The following is a 13,862-nucleotide window of genomic DNA, read 5'->3' as shown; positions in this document are numbered from 1 at the left end:
ATATTAAATCTTGTGTTCTAAAAACAGAAAGAAATTAAAAGACTACAATTGCGTTAATGCTTAAAAAAGTATATGTATCTTGGTTTAAGAATTATTTTTTACTAATAATTGTACTGGAAAACAAATGAAGATTTTTTTACAGATATAAGACTGAAACTCATCTCCTTAAAGTGATACCTCACCCAATTTTCTCATCATTTACTCACCTTCAGGTTGTTCCAAATCTGCATCGTTTTCTGATGAACAAAGATAAAGATATTTGGAAGAATGCTAAAAACATAACAGGGCTGAATTTCCCAAAAGCATCCCTTAAGGTGCGTACCCATAAGTTGATCTTAGAACCATTGATCTTTATAACACATTACATTAGTGCAAAAACAACTGCAAGCAAGTTTGTGATTAGTTGTGAACGGAGCTCATTAACACAACCGAAAACCAGACGATGTGAGCTTCACACGTGTATAGTGTGCGTTTAATTCATTTTGTTAATTGTTAAACAGGACTAAACTCTCACGCTTGACCCATAAACGTTTTTAAAACTTCATGACCATAATTTCCCTCAGTGAACAAACTTTGAAGGGAAACGGTGAACTAAAGCCAAGAGAGCTGAGCCAACCATCTCACCATACGTGTTTGGTCCGCGTGGTGCGTCCAGTGAGTAAACTGCATTTTATCTAAGAACGAAATGTAATTTCACGGACAGATTTATGGATTGCTCTGCGCTGTTTTTTCAATATCCGGCCTCAGCTGGCATTATGACGATCTTCGTGTTGTTTTCAGCGGAAAGTTCCCTTGATTTCATCTTTTTCTCTAAACAACAGACCACACCAGAGTTTTGTAGCTGCTGAACAGCACCAGAAAACGACTAAAACAGAACTGTAATATGTTTATGGGATTGTAAATTGTTTGTGTTGTTTCTGAGTGATGACTTGAGCGGCAATGTGCTCAACAGTTGGTGTTTGGCTATAGATTCGGCTATTTCCGTAAAGATATTGTGTCATCAGTATGTGGTGTCTGGTTTACCAAAAAATAAACAGTCTGTCAATTATTCAACCTTATGTCAGTCAAAACCTGTATATGCCTCTTTCTTCACAAAAGCAGATATTTTGAGAAATGTCTCAGTGGTTCTGTGTCCATTTAATGGAAGTCAATGGGGTTCAAATTTGAGTTAAAATTAAGTACAAATCTTGTGAATTAAATTTTGGTAGTAAAGAATTTAATGATTTAGTTACAGTGATATAAATTTAACTAATTATTAAGTAAATCCAATTCAATGTTATCAAGTTAAACCCATTTTTAAGTTTACTTATTTATTAAGTTTACTTATTCATATTATATAATTTTTGTAGATGTGACATCCTTTGCAGTTGATCTGTAGTTCACAGCATGCTTTGCATCTGTGTAGCTTTCAATAGTTTTCCTGTAGCTCAGTGATAAGAGCATTGCGTTAATAATGCATGGTTGTGGGTTCGATCCCGGGGGATTGCAAATACCTATGTAAAATGTATAGGATAAAGCAATGTAAGTCACTTTGGATAAAAGCGTCTGCCAAATGCCTAAATGTAAATGTAAATCTGACTGCATAAGGAGATTCATTTTCCAGATTAACTGCCATCTTTTTCAGTAAAAAGAAAGGCCTTTTCATGTTTTTGTTGATCTTCCACCAGTCTCTTCGCACTTGACCATCTATGTTGCAAAATGTTTTTTGTTCAACATAAGTGTTTAAGTAACATTTACTTTATATATTATATATATAAAATATTTTAACAAATAATAAATGTATATATTAAGTAGAATTTACTTTTTTCTAGTTGTTTAGTATTTAGTGTTTTTTAATTTTAACTTAAAAATATTACTTATTTTTAATTGTTCATCATCTTGTTCTTTTACGCTTTAAACTTGTTCTTGAAGCACACAAACAGAATCTTTCCGTCTGTATCTCTTTTCAACTACCTGTATTTGTCTGTCCTTCACTTCTGGTTTGTCTCATAAGGCATTTCTTATGAATAATTCTGCTCTTTCCACCTCTTCAGCCCATTATTCTCCTTTAGACCTCAAGCGGTTTCTCAGCGTCACTTAACTTTACCTTAAACACAGCTTTGATTGTGCATGAAGAGGAGAGGTGGTGAAAGATATACATTAGGGATGCAGATGTCTAAGACCTTTCATTTTGCGCATCTTCACAGTCTTTCAAATAGGCGTTGATGGGTCTTGTGGTGTTAAGAGGGCATCTCTCAAATAGCAATTCTCACACACTCCAGACTCCGACATTGCCTTCCTCGACAGATCTGTCAATAGCATCTTGCTGCAGAAACTGAATTTCAAATGTTTCAGTGCGTTTATTTTGACACAGTACTTCTAATTTTCTGTTCTGTTTTCATTCTCTCTGTTGAATATAAACACTTTGATATCATATGGTTCCAACTTTGTATTGTTTATGTTTGTTTTCTTCCTTCTTTGAAAGCAGATCTCGGGCAAAATGTGTGGACTGTGAGGTAAGCGGATGGTTTTAAACGACGAAAGTAGCATAAAGTAGTTGACGTGACTTTGTACTTTTGTTCATGCATGTGTAGAAAAAATAATTTGCATATCATTGAGGCCAGATGTTTCAAGTGAAGAAGGCAAGTCATTCATCTGGGATAACATGAGGATGAGTTTCATTTCTTTTTGTGTTTCACTTCATGAACAGTAATATGGGTTTGAAAGAGTATGATGGTAAGTATTGTCTTTTTCGTGAACCATTCCATTGAAACGACTATTACACATACATTACAAATTGCTAGTTAAATAAGCACGCATGTCACTCGGTGTTCAATGAAATACACTTCTGGAAACCTGCGTGTTTTGTCTTTAAATCATATAAACAGCTCATTGCCTCCATGTCTATCTCAGTTCTCTCCTGCGCTCCTTCCGATTTTCTCGTGGGCTAATAATGAAGAGGATTTATTTCTCTGGTAGCATGTGACCGTTTCCAGTCTCGTTGTTTTTGACAGTGGCATCACTCAGATTGAGAGTGTGTTATGTGTGTGTGTGTCATCACTCATAGCTCTTGTATTCAGCAGTAATTACAGGCGCTCATCTGTGTCTGCCTAATAAACATCACGCTGGAATCCCTCAAGGACGCTCCCTCCCTCATCCCACCCAACACGATGACCATTTCTCAGCTGTCATTTGAGCAGCGTCCCGTGAACACTCCACGTTCTGTGCCATCTTCTGTTCTGTGTGATGGGACAATGCCGTGAGATGAGAATGGGAATGGTGAGGAATTGAATGATTCTACTTAACGATTTTAGTTACTTAAGAATTCAATTAACATTTATTTTAGTATACTTTTATTATAAAAGAATAAGTCACCCTCACTATAAAGAGTACTTCTCAAATACTTTAAACAGAAGCTGGTAACTCTTTACTAACATTAGTGAACATGAATTATGAACAATGAATGATTGCTATTAAAATGTGTTTTAATTGATAGATGCTAGTTTAACTACACATTCCCTTTGTCAGTAGTTGTATGTTAACAGATGCGTCGTCGCATTCAATTCAGATGGTAAACTCGCAGTAAAAAAATCATGTTTCTTTTGTCGTAGCCGTGAAGATTCTGTAGCACCGATGTACCTATAAGAACTAAAATATGTACAGTTTCATCAGACACATGCACAGTTACATGTTGGTGCAAATGCTGCGTCCCATTTCGCCTACCTACACTAAACCCTGAAAGTATGTCTGTTTTTGTATTAGAAAAAAATATACATTTTAGTGCGTAGCAAAACTGTATGCATGGATTGGACATACTAATGCGAAATGGAAGTCGACATCGTTGCCTAGACGACACTGTGATCCTAAACTGTCACAAACATCAAAATACATTATTCGTTCATTATTCTGCATGTAATTTTTACTGTGTTTTATACATTTATTAATTATGCGAAGTATCTTTTATTTAATTTGATTCATGCAGTGTTACGTCACTAAACTCTGGCCTTTCGCGGTGAGTTGTGGGAAATATCATTAAGTGTCCATGAATTCACACTTCGAATTTTCACCGGAAACAGTAGACCATCCAGGTACTTTGAGAATACTCATTTTAGCACACTATGATTTGGGACATACTAATTCTATTTTCGAATACTATTTAGGATGGAGAGTATTTGAATTGGGATGCAAGTTAACTTCCGGTCTGTGTTTTTTTTTTATTGATTCTTTGCTGACGGCAATATTTCATCTGCATCGGCAAAACAATGGGACCGTTTGTCATCAACGTCATTGCGATCCTGTATTTTTCCCCCACCTTAGCAAGACGTACTTTTCTTTCGCAAGCACAGAGGAAAAACCCAGATAAAGAATCGTTTCGTCTTTATGAGAGTCGTTCTTCTGTAGCGGTGACAGTAGCTGGGGAGGATCAGATAATCAATCTTCGGTTCGGTGGCTTCCTGCCGATTTATTAGGCTTTCGGTGTCAAAGGTTGACGACGTGCACATTCTTTCCTGACGTTAACGGCCATATGACAGCTGTTAGAAAACTGTAAATAACCTTGAGCGTTTGAGCCTAGCAAAGTTCTGCTAAATTTATGGACGCGAGGAAATCCTGTGGAAGATCTTTGATGCTGGAAGTGTATCAAGAATTTAGAGATGAACCCTGAAAATGTCTTGTTGGCGTTGGTACAGGTCAGACTGAAAAGGTTTCGTAATTGCAGTTATGGTTTGGAGTTTTAGCACATTTTTCGTGGTTTTACTGATGATACCAAATATCTTTGCTGTTGGATATCATTTAAATAATGTTGTATGTAATAACCAAGGCCTTAAAGGGATAGTTCACACAAAAATGGAAGCTTGATTCATCATTAACTCATCCTCATGTCATTCCAAACCTGTGTGACATTCTTTCTTATGCAGAACACAAAAGAAGATATTTTGAAGAATGTTTGTTACCAAATAACACCGAATCCCATTGACCCCCATTGTATGGACACAAAACCACTAAGACATTACTTAAAATATCTTCTTTTGTGTTCCACACATACATAATACATTTTTGGTTGAACTATCTCTTTAAATGGCAATGTTAAGGAAATGCAGGACAGTCACAGCTCGTAAAACCGCTCTTTGCAGACACATGCATGCATATGATGGCTCTTCAGCAGGTCTCCGCAGCTCAGGTTCATCCTCAGGTGTGAGTATCTACGGGCTTCTCTTAATCCGTCTCACAGAGATATCTTCGCTCTCTCTCTTTCTCGCTTCAAGGAAATGTGATTACACACAATGTTTTGGTGCCCGTAGGAGTTTCATAGCGCCGTGTCATCCACTCCGGCACGGACATTATCTGCGAGACAAACTCGGCAAACACCTTCCCAGCCGACGTCTACATCCCAAAGCCACTTTTGTCATTTTAATGCTCTCTCTGCTGAGTTTGCGTTACACGGCTTTGTGTTTTTACCAAGCTCGGGATGGTTTCAAACTGGCGTATATCAAATCCATATTGACCTGCCGTGCTGAAGGCTTAAGAAGCCCTGGCAGAAATCGATGGCCTCCACCGCCGAGAATCGGCTTCATCTCTGCTTTCCGATCCATCACGGCGCGGCTCTGCTGATTCATGTTTACAAAAACTCACTCGGCTCCGAACCCCAATTAACATCCGATTGTCAAACTTAAAGGAGGAGACTGATGCGGAAAGAGCCAGATGGACTTCGGAACCCACCGAGATGATTTCAGCTGTTGCGTTACTTTTCAGTTTGTTTTGCATTTCTGTCCAAGTTGATGATAAAAATAGTGAAGGTCTGAATATCGATGGCAGCCTGCGTTTGTTGTTTTTGAAGTTAATCTGACTGTTGTTGTACCATGTCAGGTAGTTGAACAATGCAGCAACTGCCTTTTCAATATTGAACCTTGTGGTTGTTTTCAAACCTAGAAAGATTGATATGCAGAAAGTGTTTTTAAACGTACAAATAAAATGATTTTGTTGTTTATTCACCCTCGTGTCATCCCAGGCATGTATGACTTTCTGTCTTCTGCAGAACACAAAAGAAGACCTTTTACAGAATGTTGATAACCAAACAACATTATACCTTATTGACTTCCTTTGTTTGAACACAAAACATTTCTCAGAGTATCTTTTTTATGTTGAAGAAAGAGTCACATGTTAAAGAAGCAATACTGGGATCCCAGCAATACTGGGATTTGCAGCACCTAGTGGTTGGGTATTGCAACCAACGGCTCACTACCATCCCTCCCTTTCGAAGCGCTACGATGGCTGACACAGGACTAAGATTTCGTCACATTTTTGGATCTTTGCTGAAGGAGATCATGTATTTATGAAACTTGCTGTGTAGAGCAGTTTGTCCCTTTAGGGCTACTTTAGAAACAACATGGTGAATTCTATGCAAGAGGACCCACGGTCTAAGGAGAAAGAAACAGCTCATTCTTATGTAATAACAACATTACACGTCATTATGTAAGGTCTTTATTCACCTCTGAACACATAGTTATGTATATGATATTGCATTTGTGTCAATAGATTTACATTTTACATTTACGCATTTGGCAGACACTTTTATCCAAAGCGACTTACATTGCACTATCCTTTACATTTAAACATAGGTATGTGCAATTCCCTAGGATCAAACCCACAACCTTGCATTGATAACGCAATGCTCTTACCACTGAGCTACAGGAAAGCTGATCCTCCAAAAATCGACTCCTGCAGGCGTAGCCTATGTGATCAGGCTCTTATGATCTGTTGTGCTTTATAGCAAATTCAAGGTGACAGTTAGTGTACACTGGGTTTGTGTAAGATGTGAGCTGGTAACCGAATGCGTGCTGGATTAAATTGAAGGACCGACTTGTGAACCCTCGAGGAAACCTCTGTACCCCTGGTTAACATTCGACTGCTCTTGTAATGAGTGTACTGTAAGTAAACTTTGAGTTTGCATGGCAGTACAAGTGTGCAGAGAGCTTGTTTACATAAGAGCGTGTTGCAGCTGAAGGCTCTTGTTTTTTTTTCTGGGTTGACATCTGGTGCTGCCCATGGAGCTCAGATGATGTCAGGCCCACATCAGAATTTAATTATCAGCTGTTCAGCCTGGGAAGCCGTTCTGTAGGATTTGGCCGCGGTCATCTTTTTCCTTTTGTTCGGTGATTTCGCCATGAAAGGAAATTGTTTTCCTTGCGTAACGGCGACAGGGTTGCTTTTATTTGCATTAGCAGAAAACTCACTTAACTGAGATGAGCCGACGTGATTGCTTACAATTTTGTTGTCAGAAATGAGGAGTTTTTCCATTCTTTATTAAATGATTATACCACGGGGCTGTTGAATGCTTCATTCTGATTGGCTGACAAACGTTTTACGGGTGTGCATTAACTTTCTGTTAAACGCACACCTATGATGAAGTAGTTCCAGATCTGTCGACCGATTTACATTTCCTTACCACTCCGCCAAGTTTAACTGTTATAAGGGATTTATAATGTACAGTCCACCACAAACAACGTGGAAGACGATTTCAATTTTCCAGAAATAACTTTTAATTTTTATGGAAAATACGAAAATTTAGACAGTTGGGCGGAAGCTGTACTTGACAGTCCAGAAGATGAAAAAAAACATTGAAGGCAGCCAGCATCAGCAAACGTCATAAAACGGTCAATGAAGAACAACTAGACAAGATTGAAGCCAAAAAACATGAAGAAAACACCAAAAAGACAGCTTGGGCGGTAAATGTGTTCAACGATTGGCTTAAAACAAATAGTACGTCTGCTGAAGAGGTAGAAAGAGAGGGAGCGAACGCTTTAAACAACCACCTGCGAGCTTTCTATGCAACTGTAAGAACTCCAGCTGTTTTCAAGTTTTAAGAGCTCTGAACCGTCATATTTGGGCAACTGAAATTCAAATCATCCAACGATTTATACAAGGCCATCCTCAAAAAATTTTGCCAGGCTGGGAAAGACTCCAGCTCTCATCATCCTCCCATCTCCACTGCTAAAAACAGAGCTCATTCGTAACTCTAGGCATCTGTCACCAGACACAGCAGCCGGGCTCGTTCCAGAAGTCTGGTTCAACATACAGAGCAGGCAGATCATGTCTGTCACAAGACACAAGTGCAAAACAAGCCTAAGAAACTACTGAGCACCTTCGGTAAAGGAATGAAAGAATTGGAGCTTGATCCTACCGGATAACGTCTCAATGACACCAAAAACAAAGGTACAAAACGAAATCTCACAGATGTCAACAATGTGTCAAACTGAGCTCAGATTTGTCAAGCCTGCGATCAAAAGTCAATATTATTCAAGATCTCAGTATAAACTCAAACAATTCTCACATTATTTTACCTCGACAAGCTACATTAATTTGACACCTCCATAAACACTTTATTCTTTTTTTTTTCTAATTCCACAAATACATTTTTTGGAGAAACATCTGAGATACTTCAATGAAACACGACTGAGAACTCCATCAGATATCTTGAGCCATGAAAGAGCAACATCTGGGTACTTTCAGTACTTTCAGCAAGTACTGACCGTATGTTCAGGGCTGTTAGTCTCACAGATCCGTTTGTAACCCTTAAATGTTTTGTTGATAGAATGTGAATGGATTTGATTGCTCGCATTTTGTTAAATGTCACTGCTTTATCTGCAGTTTTGAGATTCTACGTTTGCTACTTAACACTCGATAAGACCTTCAGACTAGTGCTGAAAGCGAAATACTTCTTTAAACCCGGTAATACGAAACGCCTCTCTGAGCCCAAATAAATAACATAACTGGGTATTTAAACGCAGAGAAATCTTATTAAAAGAAGGTACGAAAGGACAAGAGCATGGAGATCGCTGGAGCATGTTTAATCTCTATTCTGCAAGCCGGCCGAGGATCTTCGAGTCAGGTCAGGAGGAGGTGCGTGCTGAGACGTGATGCATATCACCGTACACTTACCTCACCGAAAATGTGCTTTTAATAAAAGGGGTTTGTGGGAATGCTTGGATTTGTGATTACAAGGGTCAACACAAGAATCTACTCATGTAGTTGTCACCAGATTATCAGTGCAAAAGCCACAAGAGGCTTTGTGCTACAGTGATTTTACCGCAGGTATTGTGTTTCTGGCCATGATGGGAAGCATTCATCTTGGTGCGGTGAGATAATTTGCACTCTTGTGTTGCCAGATGTTTTTAAAAGGCATAAACGCTGGTCCATGTTTCAGCTTTCAAACATGAAGCATCAAAGCAGGTCTATTATGTCTTTGGTTTGATGTGTGTAGTTATTTGATCACCGACCCTACACGAGAAACTCAATGCAGGTCCATCGCTAGAGATGTATTTGATTCAACTGATGTAGGCCAGAGAGAAGTGTTATTGCTCAGATGTTGCTCTTTAATAGCTCAGGGGATTTGGAGTTCTCTCTTGTGTTTCATTTTAGTATCAACTTGGTCTCAGATGTTTCTTTTAAAAGAAGAAATAAAAACAGAGTGTATTTGTTGGAACACATTAGGAGTATGGAGGTGTAAATGAATGTAGATTGATGAGGTTAAACAATCTGGATTTGAGTAAATTTGATGAGAAATGTTTGAGTTCAGATTGAGATCTTCAATAATATTATCTTTTGATGGCAAACTTGACGAGTCTGAGCTCAGTGTGACACATTGTTGACGTCTCTTCTGAAACTGATGACATTTGTGAGATTCCTGAATCTTTCTCACCAGAAATATCAGAGACGCAAGTATATTTTCAATTTGTTTGACATTTAATCTCATTGATTTTTAGGAGATATAATCGAGATATTGAGGAGATGTCATCTGTGATTTTCCATCTCATCTGCGGTATACTGTTAACATCTCAAATGTGTCTCACATGACAACGTGAAATCAGATTTCATTATGGTAATTTACAAACCTAAGAGGTAAGTGCGTTTTCTATATCATTTTTGCATTGTTGCAAAGCAGCTTTACCAAAAAAGAGGTGTGCCAAAATATATAAAACTAAGCATAAAATGTGCGCTGTCAAATGATTAATCATGGTTATTTGCATTCAGAATAAATGTTTGTGTTTACATAATGTGTCTGTGTACTGTGCATATTCATTTTGTATTAATAAACACATCAACATAAATGTATTCATATTTTGGAAATATTTGCATGTATTTATTTTTATTTATCACTCATTTAAATTATATATTTTTTTAATTTACAGTTTTTTATTAAATAGAAAATAAATATGCACAGTACCATGACAGTTGCTATGTAAACACAAACTTTTATTCTGGATGCGAGTAATCCCCCCCCAAAAAAATATACACAAAGAAGAATATAAAGTGTAAAATATATAGATCACATGGTGTTTTTCAACAAGATTTACATTCGCATTACTAACTTTAAAAGCAATTAGGATCTATAGGGTTGTTATTAGACCTTTGTATTCCTTCAGCACTTTTAGGCTAGTATATGTGTTTTAATATATGGACACATAAAGGGGATATTAAACAGGCGTATCCATTCATACCAGAACGCACACAAACTTGCAAATATATGACATCTTATAGCATCATTACACTCGATCAGTATCATGTTTACAATAGTCATTGCTCCGTGTTTCTCCCTATCGTCTCCAGTGGTGTTCAGGGTTTGCTGGGGGCGGGTCTCCTCATATTGTTTTATTGACTTCATTCACCTTTGTCTCCACTGAGCTCTCATAGCTCTAACAGCCCTGAGACACAAGCAACACCAGCCATTTTAATGCTTGTTTTCACTTATGTGGAAAGATATTGTTTTATAGACTGATTTTGTGTATGGAATGACAAACAGGTGCTTGCATTATTGCTGCAGAATTACTTCGCCGAAGGCCATTTCTGCTGATGGAATCGTGATGTTATTTAATTTGGTGATGAAATTGGCTATTATTGTTTTTGCATGTTCACACCTCAATGTGACGAGAAAACCCCCTTATGAAGATTTTTTATTCAGTTTAGTAACCATGTTTTGTATGCGTTTGTTGTCATTTGTATATCCAAACCATTACTAAAGTAAGCTTGTTTTTTGGATTTATTTGTATGAAAACCATGGTTAATTTTTTCCTGCGTGTCATGAGAAAATGTGTCTTGCTTAAGAGTTCAGTGCTGACCAGTTTAACAATGCAAAAGTCCATCTTATAAACTCCATCATAAAATATCCATCATAATAATAGACAATCATAAACCTGATAAGCTCAGGCTGGTTTAGCAGTGATGTTCTGTGTGGCGGCTATCTGCTGGTATGTTGCACTATAGGAGTATTAAAACCAATCTCCTGAAAGAAAAGTTGAATGGTACTTCTCACGTTCTTTAACCAGTCTCAGCCTTTTCTTCTCTTGTTCTTGCATCTCCTTCGCAAAACCGGTAGAGCTTTGAAAACCTCCGCAACCCGTCTCTTAATCAGATAGTGGCGTAACTAATGAAAATTGTCATGAAAGTGACAGAAAGATGAATGAAGTTTCCCGCGCTGCACTTGCGTGCGGTTTACGGGGGGCTCCTCTGGGCACAGCTGCCGGTAAATGCTATTCACGGTGACAAATAATGCTCGGTCTCAGCACTGACACCTCTGAGTCAAGGTTAAAAAACACATTTGCCAGCTCCAACGAGTTGAGCCGGATGAAGGAGGCTCTGCGGCTGCAGATACGGAATAAATGCATTTACTGGGAGCGGGCTGGAGGCGGGACGAGAGGCACGGCAACGATTGGGAATTGGGGATTAATTGAAAACATCTGTGCGACGATGCAAAATATCTGCCGTCTCTTAGCTGCAGGCGCGTGTAGCTTGCTGCCCGTTGAGACGATGAGTTTTGTTTTGGTGTTGTGTTTTTCTGCCTCTCTTGAACTCTGAGTGAAGGAGAGACGGGGTTTTACTCCGTGTATCTGTTTGTGGGGTTGTTGGAAAGCAAAGCCTCTGATTTGTAGGCGATACGTGTCAGGCGGCTTTCGGACGGTCATTTCTCTTTGACCTTCTGAATAACAGTGAACCAATCACGAGAAGATAAGAGATGCTGCGATCGGGTGAAACAGGATGAGGGTTTCCTAGGTGTCTTATTAGACACTTAGAGGACATGTCATAGACTTCCCACATGAAACAATACTATAGTGTTTACATTTACATTTAGGCATTTGGCAGACGCTTTTATCCAAAGCGACTTACATTGCTTTATCCTATACATTTTACATAGGTATTTGCAATCCCCCGGGATCGAACCCACAACCTTGCGTTGTTAACGCAATGCTCAATGCACTGAGCTACAGGAAAGCCAGTTTACTACAGTAAGCTGTAGTAGTAAATTGTGGGAGCCTATGTTATAGTAATGCAGTATACAATAATTATTATAGTATGCTACAGTTTTCAGTCAAATTAACTATGAGTAATAAATATTGTAAATATTGTAGTGTAGAATAGTACTACAGTTTACTATAAGTACCATAATATACATAATAAGTTAGAAAGTTAGAAAGTAAAAGGCTTTTCCTCGCGGAAGGTTTGCATTCTGTAAAAATTAGCTAATAAAATATTTTCAATTCACATTTTATATCCAGTTTTTTCTCATGTGGCAAGTAGCCGCGTAGTAAGCGGGATATTGTACAAGCAGCTGGCTGTTATCGCGAAATAAGCCCCTTCAGTGTGATACAACACCCTCCGCTTCATATGGGATCCTGATCGCACTGTCAGGGCTTTATTTCTGCTATAACAGCCGGCTGCCTGTTAAATATCCCTTACATTGTATACTATAGTTTTCTGTAGCTTAAATTTGGTCAATTAATAAAATGTAGTAAATATTGTACCATAGACCATTCTATCGGACACATGTTCCTAGACTGCAGTTAACTTCTGGTCTATTTGTGTTTATCGGTCTGGGAAATGTCTAATAATATAACTATTTATATGTAATTTATGTTAATATATTGTTATTACTATTGTTTTGTAATACAATTGTATAAATCAATTAATTGTTTAATTTTGTTATAGGTTAATTGTATGAAATAAACAATTTGTTGAATGGGTCCTGTAGTTCGGTCGCAATTCAAGAAACCGTATGGTACATTTACATCTAGTGGTTGAGCTTGGTATTGCAGTCTAAAGCCAAAATATTGTAGAGGCAAGTTTAGCCAAGTAACGGTTCTTCTCCGTTTCTTTTGATTGTTATCAGAAATAGTCTACAGGCACTCTACTCTACTCTTACTGTATTTGCGAATGTATACCGGAAGTAAAGGGCAGTCCACAAACGCGCACATGCACAATAATGTTTGTTTATGTTGCTGCTTTGAAACCATCCATACTATATTACTACAGCATAGTATAGTTACTGAAGTATACTATAGTTCTCTGGACCATAACCTTTGGTTAATCTGAGCTTGTAGTAAATATTGTAGTATGTTATAGTACTACAGTATAGTATAATTACCAAAATATACTATCCTTATCTGTATAAATACATATACTAAATTGATCAAATGTAGTAATTGTTGTAGTTTACTATAATATTTACTATAGTACGGTTTAAAAACACTGCGGTATCTAGGAATTTTACTACAGTATCTAATAGTAAAAACTATAATGTTCTGATATATATTTTTGATGTGCGTTCTATTGTTAAAAACAATGAATATTGTCTGCAAGATTAAACTTTGTGTGGATATAAGTTAAAAGACGTTATAAGTCATGTTCTTATTTGACCGTAGCAACATTCACCATTTAAAACCTTAAACAAAACCTCTGCAACCAACCGCAACTCCTTTACAATGTCCTAAAACATTAAGTACAACAGAAACAGAGTTTATTTAGAAAGCATTTTTCTCTATTGAGGACGTTGAGAGAGAGAGAGGGAGAGCGGGAGAGAGGGAGTGAGGGAGTGTCAGGGGGAGGTGAAAAAA

The sequence above is a fragment of the Triplophysa dalaica genome, chromosome 12 (assembly GCF_015846415.1).
Source record: "Triplophysa dalaica isolate WHDGS20190420 chromosome 12, ASM1584641v1, whole genome shotgun sequence".
Classification (NCBI taxonomy): Eukaryota; Metazoa; Chordata; class Actinopteri; order Cypriniformes; family Nemacheilidae; genus Triplophysa; species Triplophysa dalaica.
Note: the sequence above shows the minus strand (reverse complement) of the source record.